At 39.3% G+C, this 25,701-nt stretch overlaps 1 pseudogene; it reads left to right on the top strand.

Moving 5' to 3' along the window:
* Positions 1–25,398, top strand: part of LOC114689060 — a 42,030-nt pseudogene extending 16,632 nt beyond the window's left edge.
* The last annotated feature ends 303 nt before the right edge of the window (positions 25,399–25,701 follow it).

The raw sequence follows: 25,701 nt of genomic DNA, 5'->3' as shown, positions 1-25,701 counted from the left end.
GAGGGATTGCTGGAAATAGAAATCCTGACAAAACGAACAGGAACTACAGAAACAAGCATAACCAACCGATTGCAAGAGATGGAACAGAGAATCTCTGACGCTGAAGACACGATAGAGAAAATAGATTCGTCAGTCAAAGAAAACAATAAAGACAAAAAAGTCCTAACACAAAACGTCCAGGAAATTTGGGACACCATGAAAAGACCAAACCTAAGAATAATAGGGATAGAAGAAGGAGAAGAATACCAACTCAAAGGCACAGAAAATATATTCAACAAAATCATAGAAGAAAACTTTCCTAACCTAAAGAAAGAAATACCTATGAAGATACAAGAAGCTTACAGAACACCGAATAGGCTGGATCCAAAAAAAAAGTCCCCTCGCCACATAATAATCAAAACACTAAACACACAGAATAAAGAAAAAATATTAAGAGCTGCAAAGGAAAAGGACCAAGTAACATATAAAGGCAAACCCATCAGAATAACACCAGACTACTCAATAGAGACTATGAAAGCTAGAAGATCATGGACAAACCTCATGCAGACACTAAGAGACCACGGATGCCAACCCAGACTATTATACCCAGCAAAAATCTCAATCACCATAGGCGGAGTAAACAAAATATTCCAGGATAAAACCAGATTTAATCAATACCTGTCCACAAACCCAGCCCTACAGAAAGCACTAGAAGGGAAAATTCAACCCAAAGAAGCTAAACACATCCATGAAAAATCAAGCAATAGATAATCCTACACCAACATACACCACAGAAGGACAACACAACACAACCAAAAAAATAACAGGAATTAACAATCACTGGTCATTAATATCCATCAATATCAATGGTCTCAACTCACCTATAAAAAGACACAGGCTAACAGAATGGATAAGAAAACAGGACCCATCCATATGCTGCATACAAGAAACACACCTTAACTCCAAAGACAGACACTACCTCCGAGTAAAGGGCTGGGAAAAGGTTTTCCAAGCAAATGGACCTAAGAAACAAGCTGGTGTAGCTATCCTAATATCTAATAAAATAGACTTCAAACTAAAATCAATCAAAAGAGACCAGGATGGACATTACATATTCATCACGGGAAAAATCCACCAAGATGAAGTCTCGATTCTAAACATTTATGCTCCAAATACAAAAGCACCCACATTCATAAAAGAAACACTACTAAAGTTTAAAACGCACATCAAACCTCACACATTAGTAGTGGGAGATTTTAACACACCACTCTCACCAAAAGATAGATCTACCAGACTGAAACTTAACAAAGAAATAAAGGACCTAACAGATGTTATGACTCAAATGGACCTAATAGATATCTACAGAATATTCCATCCTAACACAAAAGAATATACCTTCTTCTCAGCACCCCATGGAACCTTCTCAAAAATTGACCACATGCTTGGACACAAAACAAATCTCAACAGATACAAAAAAATTGGAATAACCTCCTGTATCTTATCAGACCACCATGCCTTAAAGTTAGAACTCAATAACAACAAAAATTATAGAAAACCCACAAACTCATGGAAACTGAATAATGCCCACCTGAAACATCAATGGGTCAAGGAAGAAATAAAAACAGAAATTAAAGAGTTCCTAGAATTCAATGAAAATGAAAGTACAACATACCCAAACTTATGGGACACTATGAAAGCAGTGCTAAGAGGAAAATTCATAGCTCTAAATGCACACATAAAGAAGATGGAGCAATCCCATACCAATGAATTAACAGCACAACTGAAAGCTCTAGAACAAAAAGAAACAAACTCACCCAGGAGAAATAGACGCCAGAAAATAATCAAATTGAGGGCTGAAATCAACGAAATAGAAAACAAGAGAACAATACAAAAAATCAATGAAACAAAGAGTTGGTTCTTTGAAAAAATCAACAAGATAGACAAACCACTAGCCAAATTAACCAAAAGGCAAAGAGAGAGCACCCAAATTCACAAAATCAGAAATGAAATGGAGACATAACAGCAGACAACGAGGAAATCCAGAGAATCATCAGATCATACTTCAAAAACCTGTACTCCACAAAAATGGAAAACCAGGAAGAAATGGACAATTTTCTGGATAAATACCAAATACCAAAATTAAATCAAGACCAGATAAACCATTTAAATAGACCAATAACCCCTAAAGAAATAGAAACAGTCATCAAAAGTCTCCCAACTAAAAAAAGCCCAGGACCAGATGGTTTCAGTGCAGAATTCTACCAGACTTTCAAAGAAGAACTAATACCAATCCTCTTCAAAGTGTTCCACACAATAGAAACAGAAGGAACACTACCAAACTCTTTTTATGAGGCTACAATTACCCTGATACCCAAACCACACAAAGATGCAACAAAGAAAGAGAACTACAGACCAATCTCCCTCATGAACATTGATGCAAAAATACTCAACAAAATATTGGCAAACCGAATCCAAGAATACATCAAAACAATCATCCATCACGACCAAGTAGGATTCATCCCAGGGATGCAAGGATGGTTCAACATATGGAAATCAGTCAATGTAATACACTATATAAACAAACTGAAAGAAAAAAACCACATGATCATCTCCCTAGATGCTGAAAAAGCCTTTGACAAAATCCAACACCCCTTCATGATAAAGGTCTTAGAAAGAATAGGAATACAAGGAACATTTCTAAACATAATAAAAGCAATTTATAGCAAGCCAACAGCAAACATCAAATTAAATGGAGAGAAACTCAAAGCGATACCACTAAATTCAGGAACAAGACAAGGCTGTCCACTCTCCCCATATTTATTCAATATAGTACTAGAAGTTCTAGCTAGAGCAATAAGACAACAAAAGGAGATCAAAGGGATACAAATTGGCAAGGAAGAAGTCAAACTTTCACTATTTGCAGATGATATGATAGTATACATAAGTGACCCCAAAAACTCTACCAGGGAACTTCTACAGCTGATAAACTCCTTCAGTAAAGTGGCAGGATACAAGATCAACTCAAAAAAATCAGTAGCCCTCCTATACACAAATGATAAAAGGGCTGAGAAAGAAGTCAGAGAAACATCACCCTTTACAATAGCCACAAATAATATAAAATACCTTGGGATAACACTAACTAAACAAGTGAAGGACCTTTTTGATAAGAACTTTAAATCCCTAAAGAAAGAAATTGAAGAAGATATCAGAAAATGGAAGGATCTCCCATGCTCATGGGTAGGTAGGATTAACATAGTAAAAATGGCAATCTTACCAAAAGCAATCTACAGATTCAATGCAATCCCCATCAAAATCCCAACACAATTCTTCACAGACTTGGAAAGAAAAATACTCAACTTTATATGGAAAAACAAAAGACCCAGGATAGCTAAAAGAATCCTATACGATAAAGCAACCCTTGGAGGCATCACCATCCCGGACCTCAAACTCTACTATAGAGCTATAGTAATAAAAACAGCTTGGTACTGGTATAAAAACCGACATACGGACCAATGGAATCGAATTGAAGACCCTGACATTAATCCATGCACATATGAACACCTGGTTTTTGACAAAGGAGCCAAAAACTATACAATGGAACAAAGAAAGTATCTTCAACAAATGGTGCTGGCATAACTGGATGTCAATATGTAAAAGATTACAAATAGATCCATATCTGTCACCATGCACAAAACTCAAGTCCAAGTGGATCAAAGACCTAAACATAAATCCAGTTACACTAAACTTAATAGAAAAGAAAATAGGAAGCACTCTTGAACGCATTGGCACTGGAGACCATTTCCTAAATAAAACACCGACAGCACAGACCCTGAGCACAACCATTAATAAATGGGACCTCTCAAAACTGAGAAGCTTTTGCAGGGCAAAAGACACAATCAATAAGACAAAAAGACAGCCAACAGATTGGGAAAAGATCTTCACCAACCCCACATCTGACAGAGGATTGATCTCCACAATATATAAAGAACTCAAGAAACTAGACATCAAAGCACTGAACAGTCCAATTAAAAAATGGGCTAAAGAGCTAAACAGAGAATTCACAAAACAAGAACTACAAATGGCTGAAAGACATTTAAAGAGATGCTCAACATCCTTAATCATCAGAGAAATGCAAATCAAAACGACTCTGAGATACCACCTTACACCTGTTAGAATGGCTAAGATCAAAAACACCAATGACAACCAATGTTGGAGAGGATGTGGAGCAAAGGGAACACTCCTCCACTGTTGGTGGGAATGTAAACTTGTACAACCACTGTGGAAATCAGTATGGCGGTTTCTCAGAAAATTAGGAATCGAACTACCTCAAGACCCAGCCTCCCACTCTTGGGCATATACCCAAAGAATGCTGATACATACCATAAAGATACATGCTCAGCTATGTTCATAGCAGCACTATTTGTAATAGCCAGAACCTGGAAACAACCTAGATGCCCATCAACGGAAGAATGGATGAAAAAAATGTGGTACATATACACAATGGAGTACTACTCAGCAGAGAAAAACAATGAAAGCATGAAATTTGCAGGCAAATGGATGGAACTAGAAAAAATCATCCTGAGTGAGGTAACCCAAACCCAGAAAGACAGTTATTGTATGTACTCACTCATTGGTGGATTCTAGATATAAAATGAACAATCAGACCACAACCCATAGATCCATAAAGGCTATATATATATTGAAAAAAAATAGCCAAATGAATGGAAACACATGAACTATGAACCAAAGGCTGAGGGGCTCCCAGCTGGATCAGGCCCTCTGAATAGGTGAGACAGTTGATTGGCTTGATCAGTTTGGGAGGCATCTAGGCAGTGGGACCAAGTCCTGTGCTCATTGCATGAATTGGCTGTTTGAAACCAGGAACTTATGCAGGGACACTTGGCTTAGTCTGGGAGGAAGGGACTGGACCTCCCTGGACTGAGTCTACCAAGTTGATCACAGTCCTCGGGGAGGACTTGTCCTGGAGGAGGTGGGAATGGAGGGTGGGCTGGGGGTATGGGGAGGGCGTGGGAGGGGGAGAATAGGGGAACCCATGGCTGATATGTAGAACTGAATGGTATTGTAAAATAAAAAATATATATCACACAAAAAAAAATGCAAAAAAAAAAATAATAATTCTTTGAGATTATAACTACATCATGTCCACAGTCTCTTTCCTGCCTGCAAGCCCTTTCGTGATCTCTCATTGTTTTCTAGTTGATGGGCTCTTTTTGCTTTAACAACAGTTACTGTTTGATGTGACCTATGTTTGGCTGCAGGACTTCCCAGCTGTGAGGCCACAGGTTGGTTGCACTGGACATTGAGTGTGTAATGGGGTGTTCATCCAAAGACCCTGTTCCTTGGGAGAGGAACAGAAAGTGCTCTGGGAGACTAGAACAATTTCTCCTAAAATGTAAATTCACCTGTTAGGGTCTTGTCTTCCCCTAGGGTGGAAGGGCAGAGCTGGGAAGGCTGTGCTGTCCAGGTCAGTTGACCACCCAGCAGGGGAGCTGCTAATGTCCTGAGGCCCTGCTGGGTGAGTTTAGCTAACATGGAGTTCTTGGAAGGCTTAGCAATCAGGAGTAGCTGTGGGAGGGAGGTTGCAAGTTCTTTCCATGATTCTCCTCTGGTTCTGATTGATGTAGGGAGCTGTGAGGGAGACTACAAGCCATGTCATGGGGGAGTGTGTGGGCCACTGACCCCAAAACTGCAGGAGCACTTCTTCTGAGCTGTCAGAGCTGCTGCGACTGGGATGTACCATGAACCAGACTGTGGTTCTCTTGGTTCATTTGGTGACCTAGGCAGTGACCCTTGTCTTCCGAGCCTCCCCAAATGTGGATTCCCTGGGGAAGAGGGGACTCTGTCACCCTGGCTATGGAAGTGCATTCTGTTTGTAATATATGTGTCCAGTGTGCACACAGGCATTTATTTAGTTGTTTTTATTTTCTCACTGATTCAGACTTACATCTAATCATAGGAAACAAATTGGTGTCTCCTAGCAAATATTATTTTCTTTATCATAATAGAATGAGATCTTTTTAGTAGTCAAAACTATTTTCTACAAAGTTAAAATATCAGAAGGCTTCAAATGAATCTCTCTAATTTTAGTGGAACAGCTCTCCTCCCCCAACTCATTTTCTGTTATTAGCAATGGAGAGAACTGGGGTACATAGGATGAGCAATGGCCAGAGATTTCTTTTTTTTTTTCTTCTTTTTTTTTTTCCGGAGCTGAGGGCCGAACCCAGCCTTGTGCTTGCTAGGCAAGAGCTCTACCACTGAGCTAAATCCTGAACCCCAGCCAGAGATTTCTTTCTTTCTTTTTTTTCCTTTTATTTTATTTTACAATACCATTTAGTTCTACATATCAGCCACGGGTTCCCCTGTTCTCCCCCTTCCCACTCGAGATTTCTTATAGTTTGGTTTAGATTATAATCTTGTAGTTCTTGTTAAAGGACCATGATACGTATCTGTAGGTATGTCTTTGTGTCTTGTTTTTTTCAGTGGTTCCATCAATGTTGTAGTTTTATTGCCATCTAATTATATTGTTGTTTTCCTGGAAAATGATGGACCTTCACCAATTTTTGTATCCAGGAAAATTTCTGTATTATGTTATGAGTTCCTTGAGTTATTATTATTAATTATTATTATTATTTTGGTATGTGAACTTTCCGTGGAGAGACAGTTGTAGTTTTTTTGATATTAGAGGCTTGCCTATCCTATTTCTAGCCATATCTATGTTTCCTCGTTGTTGCTATTTTCATACTTGGTTTTTTTTCTGATTAAATGATTGATATGGTTAAAACATTGGTTTGGGGTTTCAAAATCCTTCTGAGATATTATTGTCTTTTTGTCTTGATTAGGTTCAGCTGTCAATATGATGTGGCCTAGTTTCATTTGAGGGAACATTAATTGAGAGTATGTCCAGAACAGAATTGCTAGTTACTATGTCTGTGAGAGATTGTGTTGATTAATGGTTAATATCAGAAGGCCCTTCCACTGAGCATGGCATTATACGTAATAAGTGGGCCTGGGCTGGATAAGAGAGCTTGCTGAGCAGAAGACCAAGGATGAGAGAAAGCTGGCAGAAAAGTTTGCCCATGGATTTTGCCTTCAGTTGCTAGCTTGAGTTTCTATCCTAAGCTCCCACAATGATGGGTTGTGATCTGGCAATTTCAGCCAAATAAAACTGTTCATTACATAAGATGCTTTTCATTGAAAAATTTAATAACAGCAAGTAACAAACAAGTTAGAATAAAACATGGAACACAGAAAGTAATTTTGTTGCTGCATAGGGCCTAGGACTGAGGAAGGTTGAAGATATCAGGACATTAGGTGGCAAAAGCCATAGAAAGCTGTAAACACTCTTTCCCTCGACTCTCGCCCTTCATTACCTCCACTCACGTCCAGGCTGTTCATGTAGATCTCATCCATTTCTCCGTCAAAGTGTGATCCCCATGTCTTTCTTGGGGTCCTGTTTTCCAGGTAGCCTCCCTGGTGTTCTGAGTAGCAGTCCAGTCATCCGTGTTCCACATCTAGTATCCTCCCATGAGTGAGAACATACCATGTTTGTCTTTCTGAGTCTGGGTTACCTCACTCAGGACGATTTTTTCTAGATCCATCCATTTGCCTGCAAACTTCATGATGTCATTGTTTTTCTGTGCTGAGTAGTATTCCATTGTGTATACGTACCACATTTTATTTATCCATTCTTCAGTTGAAGGGCATCTAGGTTGTTTCCAGGTTCTGGCTATTACAAACAATGCTGATATGAACATAGCTGAGCAAGTGCCCTTGTGGTATGGGGAGCGGGAGATCCCAGCTGCATCAAGAACAGAGAGGGAGAACAAGGAATAGGAGACCATGGTAAATGAAGACCACATGAGAATAGGAAGAAGCAAAGTGCTAGAGAGACCCACAGAAATCCACAAAAATGCCCCCACAATAGACTGCTGGCAATGGTTGAGAGACAGCCTGAACTGACCTAATCTGGTGATAGGATGGCCAAACACCCTAATTGTTGTGGTAGAAACCCCATCCAATGACTGAAGGAACTGGATGCAGAGATCCACGGCCAGGCCCCGGGTGGAGCTCCGGGAGTCCAATTGGTGAGAAAGAGGAGGGTTTATATGAGCGAGAATTGTTGAGACCAAGGTTGGATAAAGCACAGGGACAAATAGCCAAATGAATGGAAACACAAGAACTATGAACCAATGGCTGAGGGGCCCCCAACTGGATCAGGCCCTCTGAATAGGTGAGACAGTTGATTGGCTTGATCTGTTTGGGAGGCATCCAGGCAGTGGGACCAGGTCCTGTGCTCAGTGCATGAGTTGGCTGTTTGAAACCTGGAGCTTATGCAGGAACACTTGGCTCAGTCTGGGAGGAAGGGACTGGACCTGCCTGGACTGAGTCTTCCAGGTTGATCGCAGTCCTCGGGGGAGTCTTTGCCCTGGAGGAGATGGGAATAGGGGGTGGGCTGGGGGGAAGGAGAGGGGGACAGGAGGGGGGAAAACAAGGGAATCCGTGGTTGATATGTAGAATTAAATTATATTGTAAAAAATAAAGAAAAGAGTTATGTAAATCAAGGCAAAGAAATCCTACATAGATAAGATACAAATAGTAAAAATTATTTAAAAGAAAAAAGAAAGAAAGCTGTAAACAGAGATTAAGTGGCTATTCTTGTAGGACTGAGAAGATGGGAATCTTGAGAGCAACTCAGACAGTGAAGACTGAGGTCATAGGATTTCAGTGGGAAATAGACTCCATGAAAAACTTGGCCAGAAGTCATCTGTATGATATTTTGGCCTCAAATTGCTTTTTCTCCATTCCTAGATAATCTGAGTAAACCAGAATTATAAAGTAATGGGTTGATTTCTTCAACAACATACTGATTTTGTTGGATGGTTAGTATGGTGACTCATTAAGGTCTCTAGTGAAAAAGAAAGAAAGAAACAAACAAAAAAGAAATGAAAAACTTGTGTTTTGTAGAGAAAAACATTAGGTAGTTTCAGATAGCAGTCCATTGGTGGAACAGGAACTTTTAAGGAGATTGTAACCATTAAAATGAAGGCACTTGCTCTACAGCAGAAGCCTATAAAGGCATCCAAAGGATAAGACTCCATTAAGGTAAACTTTCAATTTATGGAAGGAGTAAGCAAAATGACTCCTGTTCTCAGAAAGGAATCTCATTGTAGAACCTGCTGCAACTCTGGTTCAAGTATGGTAAGGTCCATTACAACTTAAAATCCAAATTTAGAGAGTTTTGGGAGATTACTCATGTTGTACTGATTCTGGAAACAAGAAAGATGCAAAATGTAAAGGTCATGGGTTCTTCCTCTGAAGTTTCAGTTCAGCACTGTTCTTTGGCATGGGTCAGAAGCCCAGTGTGGAGACTCTGAGAGTCCATTACATGAAGCCATGAAGATGAAGACTGTGTCGTTTGAGACCATTTGATATTGAGCTACACAAACTATGAAATATCTGCCATGGGCAGCTGGATACAGGGAGTGGAAGCAGCAAAGGAGGGACATGGATGAAAATTTGAAAGAATCGAGCTTTTTAAGCCTTTTGAAAATGAAACCCCATGTATCCGAGATAGAGCTGTAGGACTTGGTGTTTTCCCTGCTGAGTTTTTTTTTCTTTCTTGTCTTGGTCCAGTTTTCCCTTCTTGTATCCACATTCTTCTCTTTTTCTTTTTTAACAATTATTTTTTCATACAATATATCCTCTCATACAGTAAATTTTCTCCTCCTCTACTCCCCCCAAGTTTCCTGCACTGATCCCCTCTCCACCCAATCCACTCCTCCTCTATTTCCCTTCAGAAAAGTGCAGATCTTCCAGTTATATCAACCAAACACAACATAACAACTTACTATAAGACTAGTCCCAGACCCTCATAATCAAGGCAGCATGAGGCAATGCAGTAGGAGGAAAAGTGTACCAAGAGCAGGAAAAGAGTCAGAGACACCTTATCACACACTGTTAGGAGTCCTACAAAAACACCAAGCTACATAACCATAACATATATGCATAGGACCTGGCACATAGCCATGGAGGCTCCATGATTACTGCTTCAGGCTTTGTGAGCCACTATGATCCCTGTTCAGTTGATTCTGTGGCCTATGTTCTCCTTGTGTCCTTGACCCTTTTGGCTCCTACAATCCCTTCTCACATCTACAGCAGGATTCCCAGAGCTCCAGGTAGTGTTTTATGAGGACCTCTGCTCCAATCAGCTGCTGGAAGAGACCCCTCTGATGACAGTTGGTGTAGGCACCATTCTCTAATTATAGTAGAATATAGTTAGGAATCATTTCATAGACTTTTTTCTTTTTGGTCAATTGTATTTGGATCTACCTTAATTCTCAGAGCCAGTCAACTTCCAGTTCCTGCTCATCCAGGCAGTGTTGGGTATGGGCTCCCTCTTGTGGCCCGGGCCTCAAGTTACACCAGTTATTGGTTGGCTATTACACAAGCTCTGAGCTGCCATTGCCCCAGCATATCTTGAAGACAGGACCAGTGTAGATCGAATATATTGTGGCTGGGTTGGTGTTCCAGTCCCATCACTGAGAGCCTTGTGTGGTTACAGAAGATGGCCAGTTCAGGTTCTGTACTCTTACTTACTTGGAGTCCTCACTGTGGTCACACTCATAGCTTCCAGGAAGGTTACACTATACTAGTTTTCCATATTGCCCCCTAAAATCTCCCCTATTCCAATCAGCTTTCCATGTATACTCTCCTTCTGTTCTTCCCTTCCTCATCTGATGGTTCCTGGTCCTGCCAGGACCATTGAGCCACAAAATCTATTCTATCTACTCTTTCTAGGGAGATCTGTGCATGTCCTTGTTACTTAGCCTCTGTGGGTTTGTGGATTGTACTGATAGTCTATACTTAATAGCTAATATCCACTTATAATTGAGTACATATCATGTTTGTCTATGTGGTTCTCAGTTGCCTCACTCAGGAAAATAAAGAACTTAGGAAACTAGAGATGAACAAACCAAATAACCCAATGAAAATGAGGTACAGATCTCAACACAGAATTCTTTTTTTTCCTTTTTATTTATTTTATTTTACAATACCATTCAGTTCTACATATCAGCCACAGGTTCCCCTATTCTCCCCCCTCCCACCCCCCCTTACCCCCAGCCCACCCTCCATTCCCACCTCCTCCAGGGCAAATCCTCCCTCGAGGACTGCAATCAACCTGGTAGACTCAGTCCAGGCAGGTCCAGTCCCTTCCTCCCAGACTGAGCCAAGTGTTCCTGCATAAGCTCCAGGTTTCAAACAGCCAACTCATGCATTGAGCACAGGACTTGGTCCCACTGCCTAGTTGCCTCCCAAACTGATCAAGCCAATCAACTGTCTTACCTATTCAGAGGGCCTGATCCAGCTGGGGGCCCCTCAGCCTTTGGTTTATAGTTCATGTGTTTCCATTCATTTGGCTATTTTTTTTCAATAATTGAGTAAAACTGAAATTTATTATAAGCCACAGTCATCCTAGGAACCTCCATGCTACATAGCCTCCATGATTCTATGGGTTGTGGTCTGATTGTTCTTTATTTTATATCTAGAATCCACTTATGAGTGAGTTCATACCATGACTGTCTTTCTGGGTTTGGGTTACCTCACTCAGGATGATTTTTTTCTAGTTCCATCCATTTGCCTGCAAATTTCATGCTTTCATTGTTTTTCTCTGCTGAGTAGTACTCCATTGCTCAACACAGAATTCTTAACAGAGAAATCTAAAATGGCTGAGAAACACTTAAAGAAATGTTCAACATCCTTAGCCATCAAGGATGTGCAAATAAAACCTATTTTGAGATTTATCTAACACCTGTATAATAGTGAAGACCAATAACACAAGAAACATATCATGCTGGCATGGATGTGGAGTAAGGGGAACACTCCTCTATTGCTTGTGGGACTGCTAACTTATACAGCTTTGAAATCAATATGGTTGTTCCTCAGAGAACTGGGATTTGATCTATCTCAAGACCCAGCTATACCACTCTTGGACATATACTCAAAAGATGCTCCTCCATCCTGCCACAAGAATACTTGCTCAACTATGTTCGTAATAGTCCAAAACTGCTATGTCTGTGAAAGATTGTTCCTGGTTTTGATTTTCATAATTTCACAAATTCCCTTGAGATATTTTTAGTTATTTAGCCTGGCTTGCATATCTGTATTTAGTCACGGATACATTTGAACTCATGATCCTTTTGTGTCAGCCTCCTGAGTAAATGTCCAAGAGTAGATGATGTACCCCCAATTTGTACTGTTTTGTCAACACGTTTCAACAATGTTAGTGTTAAAATGCTTAAAAGAAGAAAGTATAAGACCCATTAAATACCCCATGTGTGTACCAAAACACCATTTTCATATATTTGGCAGAAATATAATAATGTAGGATGACCAACAATAAATTGTATATTTTGCTGGAGACCTGCTTGGGAGGGGGATCATGTTCCAAAGAAAATGTGTGGAGTCAGCAGGGGTGAGAGAGAAAGACACTGACATGATATGAGGGAGAACTGAATGGCTACCAGCAGTGTTTAATTGAAAAAAGACACCTTTTATGTTCTATAGATTCATGTATGATTAAACAGGAGAAAACAGGGCTTGTGAGCTGGTGTTTGGCTTGAAATCATGGGTTAGGCTGGGCATTGGTGGCGCACGCCTTTAATCTCAGCACTCGGGAGGCAGAGCCAGGCAGATCTCTGTGAGTTCGAGGCCAGCCTGGACTACCAAGTGAGTTCCAGGAAAGGTGCAAAGCTACACAGAAAAACCCTGTCTCGAAAAACCAAAAAAAAAAAAAAAAAAAAAAAAAAAAAAAAAAAAAAAAAAAAAAAAAAAAAAGAAAGAAATTATGGGTTAAGGAACCTACCCTTGACCTTGATAATAGGCACCAGATTTATGTTAATGAAAGGACCACAAGTTCCTCCTGCCACAGATAAGGAGAATGAGTACTTTAGCAACTGGGAACTTTCCTGAACCCCTTGAGGGAATAATGGAGACCCTTATCCAAATGCCTGACCTTGGGAAAAGGACTTTTGGGGAGCAGACACTATACTACAATTCCTTATTTTTACTATATGGGCCTCTTCCTCTCATAATGCTCCCCAAAGGGAAGGTCCTTGTGTCTTACACTTTTCCCATTATACCATACCATTCTAACTTCTCTACATTCATTAAGTCAACACTTGCCCTTAATTGCATTAGTCTCTGGATCTGAATAGCAGACATTTTATCCTTGGGATGAGATGTGTCTAGTAAATCTCTAACTTTCCTGTTCTTGGTACAATTAGGAGGGCACAATGGAATTCCATGGTGACAGGGATTTTTTTCCAAAGAATTATTTTGTTTAGAGAGTTTATCATTGTACACATTTTTATTCTTTACAAAAACTTACACAAAATTTCCCAAGAGGAAAGGCAGTAATAGCGAGAATCACTAAAAATAAAATTAAAAAGTTACTGAAAAGGCGTGATCAGTCTATAATATTGAAATGCTGGAAATTTGTCAGCATCAGTGTTTGGCATGTAATCCACATCAATACTTCACAACATAGCTTGTTGTGCTATGGATAGGTATATATTATTTGAAGTTTTATGCTTCTTTATGCCCTATTAGTTTCCCATTTGTCACTTCATCTTGAAGTACTGCCTTCCAGGGGATTATCCAGAGATGCCAGATAATGTATGGCAATGAGATTTATTAAAAACAAAAGAAAACAAACAAAAACATTCCTGGTGTGTGTGTGTGTGTGTGTGTGTGTGTGTGTGTGTGTGTGTGTGTGATGTGATTATGGGTTTTTAGTCCATGACAGATATGTAGAAACTGGAAGACAACTTTTTGGGGTCTACTTTTGTCCCTCTTCATATGGTGATCAAGGTCAGGTCCCAGCCTTGCACAGACATTTCTTAGCTGTCTCACTGGTCCACCAATTAAACTAGTTGAAAATTACATTAGTAAACTATTATCTGTAAGGATTCTGTATATGCGCAGCTTGGCGGTCTCATCTGGTGCCTTATTACCTCATCAGCGGGCGACTGCATCTCAGCCTAAAAGCCGGACATGCACCCCCACATTCTCTCTCTCCATGTTCTCTCTCTGCATCTCTCTCTGCTCTCAGTCTCTCTCTTTCTCTGCATCTCTCTCTCTCTCTCTCTCTCTCTCTCTCTCTCTCTCCTATCCCTTCTTCTCTCTAATAAAGCCCATTCTAACTCTGGTAACCATGGCTCATGACTCTTCCACTCATGACTCTTCGACTTGTGATAACCAAACCAGTGCCGTATACCCTTTCATTATCTTCTCCTCAGGTTGTAAATATTATGTCATCTAATGATAGAGCAAAACAGGACAATTTGAATAATAGATCCTATTTGCAAATGGAAATGATGTACTGCTATCTCTTGTTTTCTTTTTCCTTTTGTTTGGATTGTGTTAGCTGATTCTGTGGATTAAACACTTAATCTTAAACACTGAGAAAGTTCCTAACACTTTCTCAGAACCACAATCTATTGCCATAGGATTGTTTCAGTGGGTAAAGTTGGTTGCTGCTAGGCCTAAAGACCCGAGTTAAATCTCTGGAAGACTCAAATTCCTCCTACAAATTTTTCACTTGTTTCTACACTCAGGCTGTGGCATATGCACACACCCACACTGGCACATGCATAAATAATGTTTAAATACAAACAAGCACCATTGAGGTCACTTGCAGCCAGATGACTCCCTGGGTTTCATCTTTAGAATTCACATAGGAGAAGTAGATAATAGACACCTTTAAGTTGTCCTCTCACTGCCACATATACATGATGGCACAGGTACATACACACATAGTTCAAACATTTTTAAATGGATGAAATTGGCAAAGTAAATGACCCAGTTATTGAGAATATATGAAATGACCTGCCAGTTTACATTATTATTACAGAATTTCTAGAGGCATTACTGTTCATCAGATGGTTTTTTAAAAAATCTTATTTCATCCTTTAATTCTCTGATTTAAAGATAGATCATTTAAAAAAACATATCTCAGCTGGGATTAGAGGTGCATACCTGTAACCCCAGCACTTGCAATACAGTGGCAGGCCAGTCTCTCTGAGTTTAAGGTTTGGGGTCAGATTGGTTCACATAGTGAGTTCCAGGACAGCCATGGCTATGTAGAAGTATCCTATCTCAAAAATTCTAAAAAAAAAAAAAAAAAAAATATCTCAAATTATGGAACTTTCCCTATATAATCTGACTGGACACTGACTGTTTTTTTTTAACAAGTTAGGTTTGTTATCTTTTGATATCTGTACTCATATCAAGAGAATTGTGTTAATAATTAAAATAAGAAGCAAAGTAGAGAGTCCATTCACAGAGGGATAGAAAGCTATTGAATCCTTTGACAGCCATCTAGAGGAGACTTTCATCACCTTCAAGTGATAAGAGACAGAAGGAGTAATCTGGCAGCTTCATCTACATTTTAATGTCATATTAGGGAACTAGAGAGTTCACTGAATAGTCATGCTCCTCTTGCATACCCACATCAGATGGCTCAGAACTACCTGTATTTCTAGGTCCAGGAAATCCGATGCATTCTCTGGGCCTGCTAGGGTACCAGATCTACAAATGATAAAAAACAGATATATATGTGATTCCATATTTTAAAACATTTTCTTCATGTAGATGTTGTTTTCAAAGGGAACGAGGTTTAATGTAGATGTGTACGATTCGCCAGTGTGCACATAAATAGGTGGACAAGTCCCAGGGGAGGTCATGAGAGAGTCTGTTCCCCAGTGCCTGCAGTTAGAGACAGTTGCGAGCTGTCTTCTTTGTGCTGGGAATCCAAGTCAGGCCCTGTGAATGACAGCCAGTGCTCTCAGGGGTTGAACATGGCCCTGAACATGTCATTAAAGCAGTAACGTGTGAATGGATGATTCTCATTTCATCTTTACATCAGCCCGATCACTCAAAAGAAATACAAGACTGATAGCATTCAAAACTAACTTAGACATGGTTCTTAAAGAAATTTCCAAGCCCAATCTCCACAAAATGTAGGAAGAGTTAAAATAAATGATCAGGAGTGTAACTGACAATACAAGTCCTAAAAGGTTTTTGACTGATTGACCAAAGCCACAAGACTGAGTTTATCTCTAGTGTCATAAATGAGCAGCGGTGCAAACCCACAAGGGCATATGTGGGGTGTACCCATGCTGGAGTTTATACCTCTTGAAAGGAGAGAAGAGGATCTTGCAAGAATTAAGACTGACTTGTCTGAATGGGATCATATTCTGCTTCCTTGATGCCTGTAAAACTTTCAGGTGGGGCCCAGAATTGTGGTGACTCCAGATGACATCCAGGTTGTCAGGAGATCCACAAGTCACTCTAAGGCTAGGGCAATCAGGCATTTGCAAAGATCTGTAGAGTATGGGGGAATTGTTAGGAGGGATTTTTGGTTGTGAAAATCCAGATCACATGACAGAGCAATGCTTGGGGTGTACCTGAGGACAAGCTGTGACCTAATTGTGTTCTCTGTGTCCTCTCAGCTGTGGTGGATCACTGCCCTGCAGGTCTCCCACTCTTTCCTGTTTTTGGCAACTACATGTAGCCGTCAGTGACAATTTCCTGTGGGCCCCCACTTTGTGGTCCCAACTTAGACCTTAAAGTTCCTCAGTCCCCACCCTGTCTAGCCCTGTAACCTGCCTTCCTGTTTGGAATAAGGATATTCTAAAGAAACATTTAGATCTCTCCTTTTGGCTAACAACTAGTGAAACAGTGGACCCTATGAAATTTCCCTGTGAGAAAAGACTGAGTACTCCAAATAAGAATGTCTCTACTGAGGAAACATTCTTTATCTGACCGCCTTACAGGAGAGACAGGATCTGAGAATGTGTGAGGATTTTAGAGACGTGAAAATTGAGTATATTCCTTCATTAGATTACTTAGTTTTGCATATATTTGCTTCCTGTCTAAACCTGTTAGGATACTAGGATGGATTATTTACTTTATATTTTCATCATTGTTCCAAATTAGTCAAACTGAATACATATCATGTTTTAAATTTTCATTAGTAATTTTGCTTTTTTTTCATTTTCTATTTATTTCTTTTTTCTTTTCTTATTTTTTTTAAAGAATACTATTATCATGACTCCCTATATGGCCTGGAACACCCACTATAGACTAGGCTGTTTTAGGACATCAGAGAGATCTGTCTCCAGTGCCTCCAGAGTGACTGCATTATAGGTGGCATGTCACTCACTGGATAACTTGGTTCATTTAATTGGCTTACAGAGAATGAGTGGTTGAGCCTAGGTGGTAGGGTAGCCAGTGCACAGGCTCTGGTTCTAACTCCAGTAACAGAAGAAGGCTCCCATCCAATGCAGCCTTCCTGCCTTAAAGTCCACTATCTTACAACTATAAGCAATATTATGTTTCCTTATTATTGAGTCTCATCAAATGACCTGGTCTGTTCTTATTCAGCAGATGGTGAAAGCCAGGCTCACAGAGATAAATAGTCTTTGAATATAGTTGATTGTAACTTCTTATATTACTCATCCTGTCAATCTAATGCCTCACTAAATGAAGTTGAAGCCACCTAAGTCAGGCATGGTGGCATAGGCCTGTAAACATAGTACTTAGAAAGTAGATGTAGTAATTTAAGGATTTCAAAATCATCCAAGAGGAGAATGATCAATAGGGTATGGTGAGAAGACCACAGAACCAAGGGAGACTGTGATTGGTTCAGGAAAGTGTTCATAGTCTTCACTCTAGCTCCAGAACTTTATGGCCATGGCACCAGCAATTGTTAGCTGAGGTATTTACCACCTCAAGTTTTCTATTCTTGATAATATTTTCTGTTCTTGATAATGTTCCCTGTCCAAGGCAGCCTAGTTCACTTTGGGGTCAGATTCTTGTTGCTCTTTTAAGAGTGGAATTCTCTGGTAGGTAGGAGAATTAGCCTCAGGCAAGGTTGAGCTCCCTAATTGCATATCCAATACAATATGTTCATCCCTGACCATATACACACAACCAACACAAATGGACTTAGTAGGTTTTCTTTATATATTTGTACATACATATTCACACATGCTTAACATGGAAGAAATTGTAAGGGAAGAATTTGTGGAGGGATGGAGAGAGGACAAGTGTAAGTGAAGTTTTCTGTGGTCCTGCCCAGTCCTGCAGACCCTGCAGCCACTTATAAAATAATCACTCAGAAACTTATATTAATTAAAACTGCTCAGCCATTAGCTCAGGCCTGCCACTAAGTGGTTCTTATACTTAAACTCAGCCCATTTCTGTTAATCTGTATGTCACCACATGTTCTGTGGCTTTATCTGTGTGCCATTACATGCTGCTTCCTGGATGACAGGCTGGCATCTCCTGACTCAGCCTTCCACTTCCCAGAATTCTCCTTGTTTGTTTATCCCACCTATACTTCCTGCCTCAATACTAGCCAATCAACGTTTTGTTTATCAACCAATTAGAGCAACACATTCACAGCATACAGAACATCCCACAGCACCGGAGAACCTCTTAGATCAAAAAGGGCTTCCCTCTTACTAGGCGTTTCAAGCTGTGATGCAGATTGACTAGCTATCAGTACTCTTCCCCGGCACTGTCAGGAAACTGGTGGCAGAGGAAAAAAAATGACAGTTTTAACTTTTAGTGACCTACAGACTTGTAACTTGTTTTCTGATTTTACAAGATATCACTGTCAAGATATTGTCCTGAGTGTCAGGAGAGACTTTGGACACTTGAGCCCTGTAAGGTCTGTTGTAGACTATGAGGATCTTTGAAGTGACTGAATAAATGTATTTTCTTCATAAATGACCATGAGCCTATAGTGACCTGGGTTAGAATGTAGTTGATTGATAAACCTCCCTGATAAGATGATGTATTTGAACATGTGTCTTTTCCTTGGTGACTTTCTTTTGGTTGTTTGTAGTAGGGGGAGCCTTTCTGGATGAAATTCCTCATTCAGGGTGTGATATAAGTCTCTATAGCCTCAACCCATTTCCTGTTCTTTGTGTCTACTGTGTTGTACTTGAAACTAATCATCCAGCTTCCTTCTTGTGCTGTCATGTGTTCGCCACCACTATAGACTCTATCTCTAAGTCACATAAGATACAGTAGAAGCAATTGCTTTTCAGTGCTAAAGCAGTTTGTTAGCCTACTGTTTTAAATATTTTGTTTCTTTGATTTTGAAGACAAGGTTTGTCTGTGTAGCCTTGGCTGTCCTGAAAGTATACCTCTGTACACTAGGTTGGTCTTGAACTCAGAGATTCCCTTAATTCTGGCTCCCAAGTCCTGGGATTAATGGTGGGCCAACATTCCTGGTTTTTTTTTGTTTTGTTTTTATATTATTGGGTGATGGGCCTGGAATATAGGTTTTTGACAATGTGGCATGTGTCAAGCATATGCTGTTGTACTGAGCTTCACCCATATTTTGAATTTTAAAATTTGGCAGATTATCATTCTGTTTCCCAGGATAGCATGCATTCATGACATTAATAGTGCCTGAGCCTTCTGAGGCACTGGATTGCAGGTGAATGACCTTCTTTCTGCCTGTTTTTGTTTGTTTTGAAATTTTAAATGGATATGAATATTTTACCTGTATTCATTGATGTAATAAACCACATGGGTACTTGGTCCTTGCAGTGATCAAAAGCTGTTCTCAGAAATCCCCAACTTGGAATAAAGAATAGTTGTGATCCCCATGTAAGTACTGGCAATTAAGCCTACCTAAATGCAAAACCAACAAGAGCTCTTTACTACTCTGCCATCTCTCCTGCCCTGTGTTGATCATTTATGATCAACATTTATATTGCTAATGCTTTCATCTGTCCTTTTGTAACTGTTTAAACACACAGGGCCTTTTAGTAAAAACTTATTGGTGTTACCATTTAAATTGGGGCACTTCAGGTTTCTGGAAGATGAATAAAGAACTGGTGTAAATGCATAAGTCTTTGGAGGAATTTCAGTTTAAACCTCTGAGTTCTTTCTATTACTTTATTTGTTTGACAGATTTTTGCATGGGAGATAGGGTCTTAATATGTACTTCTGGCTGTCCTGGACCTGATTGCATAGAGTAGGCTGGCATTCAACTCAGAGGCATACCTACCCCTGCCTTCCAAATGCTGGGGTTAAAGGCATAAGCCAATACACCCAATTTGTCTGTCTTATTTTTCTTTTCTTTTCTTTTTTTAGTTAGTAATTGTTCATACAATTTTTCTCATGTATACTCTGTGCTGTTGATCTGTTTAACTTGTCTTTCTATGTTTGTTAATAGGCATTTCACTTGCAAGGTCATATCCCATTCAAAGGGTGCAGAAATGACAGAGGTGACTCTCATATTCAGTTTCCTTCTAAAGTTACTTGGTGATTACATTATAATGTCTATGTCATGGAATAAGAGTAGGGAGCACCAGAATTATATGACTACATTGTCAAAGAAGTATACACTTATAATGTTGTCAGTATCATACTTTCTGTTGTACATATATATGGAATATTTTAGAATGCAGTGACCTATGATGATGTGCATGTCAACTTCACTTGGGAGGAGTGGACATTGCTGGATCCTTCCCAGAAGAATCTCTACAAAGATGTGATGCTAGAGACCTACAGGAACCTCACAAGTATAGGTAAGACTGAATTTTTCTTTTCTTTTTTTTTTTTAAATAAGAGGACAACTGTTCCTTGGTTATTGATGCTTTTTTATAATTAATTAAGAAAGAACAAGAATGAGGTAAAAAAAACTAGGCTGGCTTCTAAGGTTCACTGAAGATAGTAATTAAAATTTTGCACAGTTCTCAATAATATAACATACATTTTATGGTACTATATTTTAGGATACAGTTGGGAAGACCATAATATTGAAGAACATTGTCAAAGTTCTAGGAGACGTAAAAGGTAATTTCCATGTGAAAGTTGAAACAAATGTGCCACCAAAGAAATTGTAATGTGTCCTGGAGTTTTAAACAAAAACAACAGTGTAAATAAGCACAGCTTAAAGTGTATCAATAATTATTAAATTCTCACAAAAGCATATACCTCAATTTCAGGTAGATGAATTGTATTTGCAAATCATTCTTTTAAGAAATAAATCAAGGAAACAATGCCTTAACATATATTACAGTTTGAATCATAGCTCCATGAGAGCTATGCTGTAGAATGGCCAACCCATTTAGTTTCATACCACTCATATTACAAAAGGTTAACACAGTGAAGAGGTAATAAGTATATCTTCAAGACTTTCTAATGAACATATAGTCCATAGTAAAGCTAGTGTAACTCATATATTGTTGTGACTGTGCTGTTTAATGAGGGCGTAGTAAGAGTCAAGAGTCATGGAGCAGTTGTTGTGGAGAAGCCTTAATCCCCATACCACAAATCTATGAGGACAGAAAGTCAAACTGTGAATTCAATGTGGAAACCTTTTATTGGTTATTCTTCCTTTGCTAGTTTATATCCATACACACTATGGATAGAAGTCATATGAGCATAGGGATATGGAAAAATATAACATTTCTCTCTCAGAACAATGAAGATATGTGGCAATCCCCACATTGTATACTTGTTGAATTTGACTCATGTATACAAGTAATCAATTTTTCTGTTTCATTGTTAACACATCAACAAACTCACACTGCTGAAAATTCCTAAGTTCTACGACGGTGTAAGAACTTCTGTTTTTTATAGTTATTTTAGAAAATGTAGTACAACTCACAATGCAGGAAAATTTGTGAATGCAATAAGGGTGTTAAAGCTCTGTTTTTTTTCCAGTTCTCTTCAAATATGTGAATAATCCCATGTAGAAAAAGGATTTTGTAAATCAGAACCATGTAATAAAGGATCATAGGTATCTTCACATATGCAAAACAACCCTTAATGAAGGGGAACAACATAAGTGTAAACACAGTGATAAAACATTAAGATCTAATTCCTCATTACAATTTGACAAAATTGTAAAATTAATTCATACAGATATAAAGATTCAACAATATATTGAATGTTCTAATCCCTTTTCATGTGCCATTATCCTTGCAGGCATGGAAGAAGTCAGACTGGAAAGAAAACTTCAGTAAATACTCAATGGGTTAAAGCCTTTGCATATTCCAGTACTCTTCAAATGCATGAAAGAGCACATACAAGAGAGAAACCCTATGAATGTAATCAACATGGTAAAGCCTTTGCATATCACAGAAGTCTTCAAATACATAGAAGAACACACACTGAAGAAAAACCCTATGAATGTAATCAGTGTGGTAAAGCCTTTGCATGTCACAATTATCTTCAAAAGCATAAAAGAACACATACAGGAAGAGAAACCCTACGAATGTGATCAATGTGGTAAAGGCTTTGGATGTGACAGTCATCTTCAAAGGCATAAAATAACACACACTGGAGAGAAACCTTATGAATGTAATCAGTGTGGTAAAACGTTTGCATGGCACAGTTATCTTCAAAAGCATAAAAGAACACATACTGGAGAGAAACCCTATGAATGTAATCAGTGTGGTAAAGGCTTTGGATGTGACAGTCACCTTCAAAGGCATAAAATAACACATACTGGACAGAAACCCTATGAATGTAATCAGTGTGGTAAAGCCTTTGCATGGCATGGAAATCTTCAAATACATAAAAGAACACATACAGGAGAGAAACCCTATGAATGTAATCAGTGTGGTAAAGCCTTTGCACATCACAAAAGCCTTCAAATGCATAAAAGAACACATACTGGAGAGAAACCCTATGAATGCAGTCAATGTGGTAAAGACTTTGCACAACAAGGTCATCTTCTAATACACAATAAAACTCATACTGGAGAGAAAGCCTATGAATGCAATCAATGTGGTAAAGCCTTTACATGGCACAGTAAGCTTATAAAGCATAAAAGAACACATACTGGAGAGAAACCCTATGAGTGTAATCAGTGTGGTAAAGCCTTTGCATGGCACAGTTATCTTCAAAAGCATAAAAGAACACATACAGGAGAGAAACCCTATGAATGTGATCAGTGTGGTAAAGCCTTTGCATGTCCCAAAGGTTTTCGGAGGCATAAAAGAACACATACTGGAGAGAGACCCTATGAATGTAATCAGTGTGGTAAAGCCTTTGCATGGCACAGTTATCTTCAAAAGCATAAAAGAACACATACTGGAGAGAAACCCTATGAATGTAATCAGTGTGGTAAAGCCTTTGCATGGCATAGTTATCTTCAAAATCATGTGAAAAAATCATGTTGCAGAGAAACCCCATAAATATAGTCAGTGTGGTAAAGTTTTGCATTTTGTACAAGAGCATAACTTTTTGTGTGCAATCAATCTGTTAAAGCCTGTCCATATTACAGTAGTCTTTGACTATCTGAAACAGATACTGAGGGTTTCTTATTATACATTATTTTGTAAAATCTTTAGCCAACACACTTACAATCAGTTACACAAAAGTATGTATTCTGTAGAAAAATATTTGACAGTGTCAACAATCTGTTCAAGCATTATGATGTCCATTTTTATATTGTTTGCACCAGAAAACGCATGGAAAAAATGATTTCATGAATTTATGAAGCCCTGTGTGTAGGATGAAAATGGCCAGCCAAAGAAACATACCCTGACCATGAAACCAGAGAGATTGAAAGACACACCCTTTGCCCTTGAAATCAGAGCCAAAAAGCATACCCTGATTCTGAAACCAGAGTCAAACACACTTTGTCCCTGAATCCAGAGCTAGTGAAATAAACACACTGAACCTGAAAAAAAGATCCCAAAGTTTAAAAGCTGCCAGTGACAGCAACACACGTTGGCTCTGAAATCATAGCCAAAGAAACACATTCTACCCTTGACCAAATAAGTACAAAACTAACCAGTCCCGGAGCTTGAAACCAGCCAGTCCCTAAGCATGAAATCCAGCCAATCTTTGAGCTTGTTCAAGCACTGTCCCTGTTCAGTTGGTAACTGCAGAGGCAGCCACCCCTGGATTCTTCCCTCCCAAATAAATCTCTTGAATGAGTTTTGGGTGAAGAATTTTCAATGAAGCAGATCAGAAACTCACTATTGGATTGGAGCAGAGAAGCAGCAGACACTTCTGTTGGCAAACTCCTTTAAAGGAGCAGAGCTGAAGTAATAATTTTTCACTGGGGACGGCTACATTTCTGCAGCAGTTTGCTCCTTACTTGAGTGAAGCAGAAAAGTAATAATTAGAGTTGGAGCTGAGATGAAATTGACAACTCTGCTGAGAAACTCCCTTATAGGAGTGGAGAAGAGCAGCAATAGACATTTCTGCTAGGAAACTCTCTTAGCAGAGTGGAGCGGAGCATAGATGTAATGCCTCTCTTTTGGAGAGGAGTGGGATTACTATATCCTGTGGGGAGACCATTCCCCACTAGAACACAGCTTCAGGTATATCCTCACTTCCCAACAGTCAGGGTACCTTCCTCCTCACAGCTGTTGGTATCCAGGATATCTTCCCTTCATGGCAGAAGGTATAGCCTGACTTCCAACCATCAGGGTACCATTCTCTTCAGAGCTGTAGGTATCCAGCATACCCTCCTTTCATAGCTGTAGGTATAGCCTGATTCCGACAGTCAGGGTACCTTTCTCTCCAGAGCTTTAACACTTGCACTATGAATTTAAACGATAATGTAACCCTTTTAGGTTTTATATTTCTCTTCAATTACACAAAATAACTAATTCAGGTGTAAAACTTTATGGATTTGTACTAGTTCCTTTTCCATTGTTGGGATATAATGTCTAAGTCAATTTATAAATGAATTTAATTTGGCCCTTGTTTCCAGAGGGATACAAGGTCACCATGAAAGTGACATGGCAACAAGTGTCAGACATGACAGCTAAAGCAGGATGCTAGGAGGCACATCCTTAACCTGTAGCATGAAGCAGAGAGTGGGAACTGGAAATGGTCTGTAGATGTAAATTCTCTAAGCCTACCCCCAGTGACATATTTCCTCCAGCAGGGCAGCATCTCCTAAATATTCCCAAACAAAACCACCAACTTAGAAGGATTGATTTCTCAGACTTCATGACTAAGTGCTTTTTTTTTTTTATGTGAATGAATTAATGGTGAAGGAAAAACTCTAAGCCATTAAATGTCTCAATACCTGTGTTACAGGAATGAATGCTTACAAGAGAAAATCTTTCATGAATAAAAGACTGTTTAAAGAATTTTTCTAATTCTAATTATATGATATCAGTGTGTGTTTGTGTGGTTATGTGAATATGCATGCTCATTCCTGTGCACATTAGACCCTTGGATCTTCTTGTAGCAGGAATTACAGGAAGTTGTCAAAAATTGAACCTAGGTCCTGGGAGTGAACATTTCCTAACTGCCAAGCCATGTCTCTAGTGCTGTAAATATTGTAAAGCCTATTTGTATTATTTTGAAATCAGGAAATAGGGACAAACTCATACAACAGAAAAACCCTGTTCACATAGACGATTTAGTGAAGACTTTAGACATCACAATTGTTTTCAGCTTCAAGGGAAAAATCATGTTTCATTTATTTTTCATCATAGCCTTGAAGAAAGTAAATTACCATGTTCACTCAAGACTGATGGTGGAGCCGGGTGGTGGTGGCGCACACCTATAATCCCAGCACTTGGGAGGCAGAGGCAGGCGGATCTCTGTGTGTTCGAGGCCAGCCTGGGCTACCAAGTGAGTTCTAGGAAAGGTGCAAAGCAGAGAAACCCTGTCTCGAAAAACCAAAAAAAAAAAAAA

Source organism: Peromyscus leucopus, chromosome 23, assembly GCF_004664715.2.
Source record: "Peromyscus leucopus breed LL Stock chromosome 23, UCI_PerLeu_2.1, whole genome shotgun sequence".
Classification (NCBI taxonomy): Eukaryota; Metazoa; Chordata; class Mammalia; order Rodentia; family Cricetidae; genus Peromyscus; species Peromyscus leucopus.
This window is presented reverse-complemented; position numbering and strand designations above follow the sequence as displayed.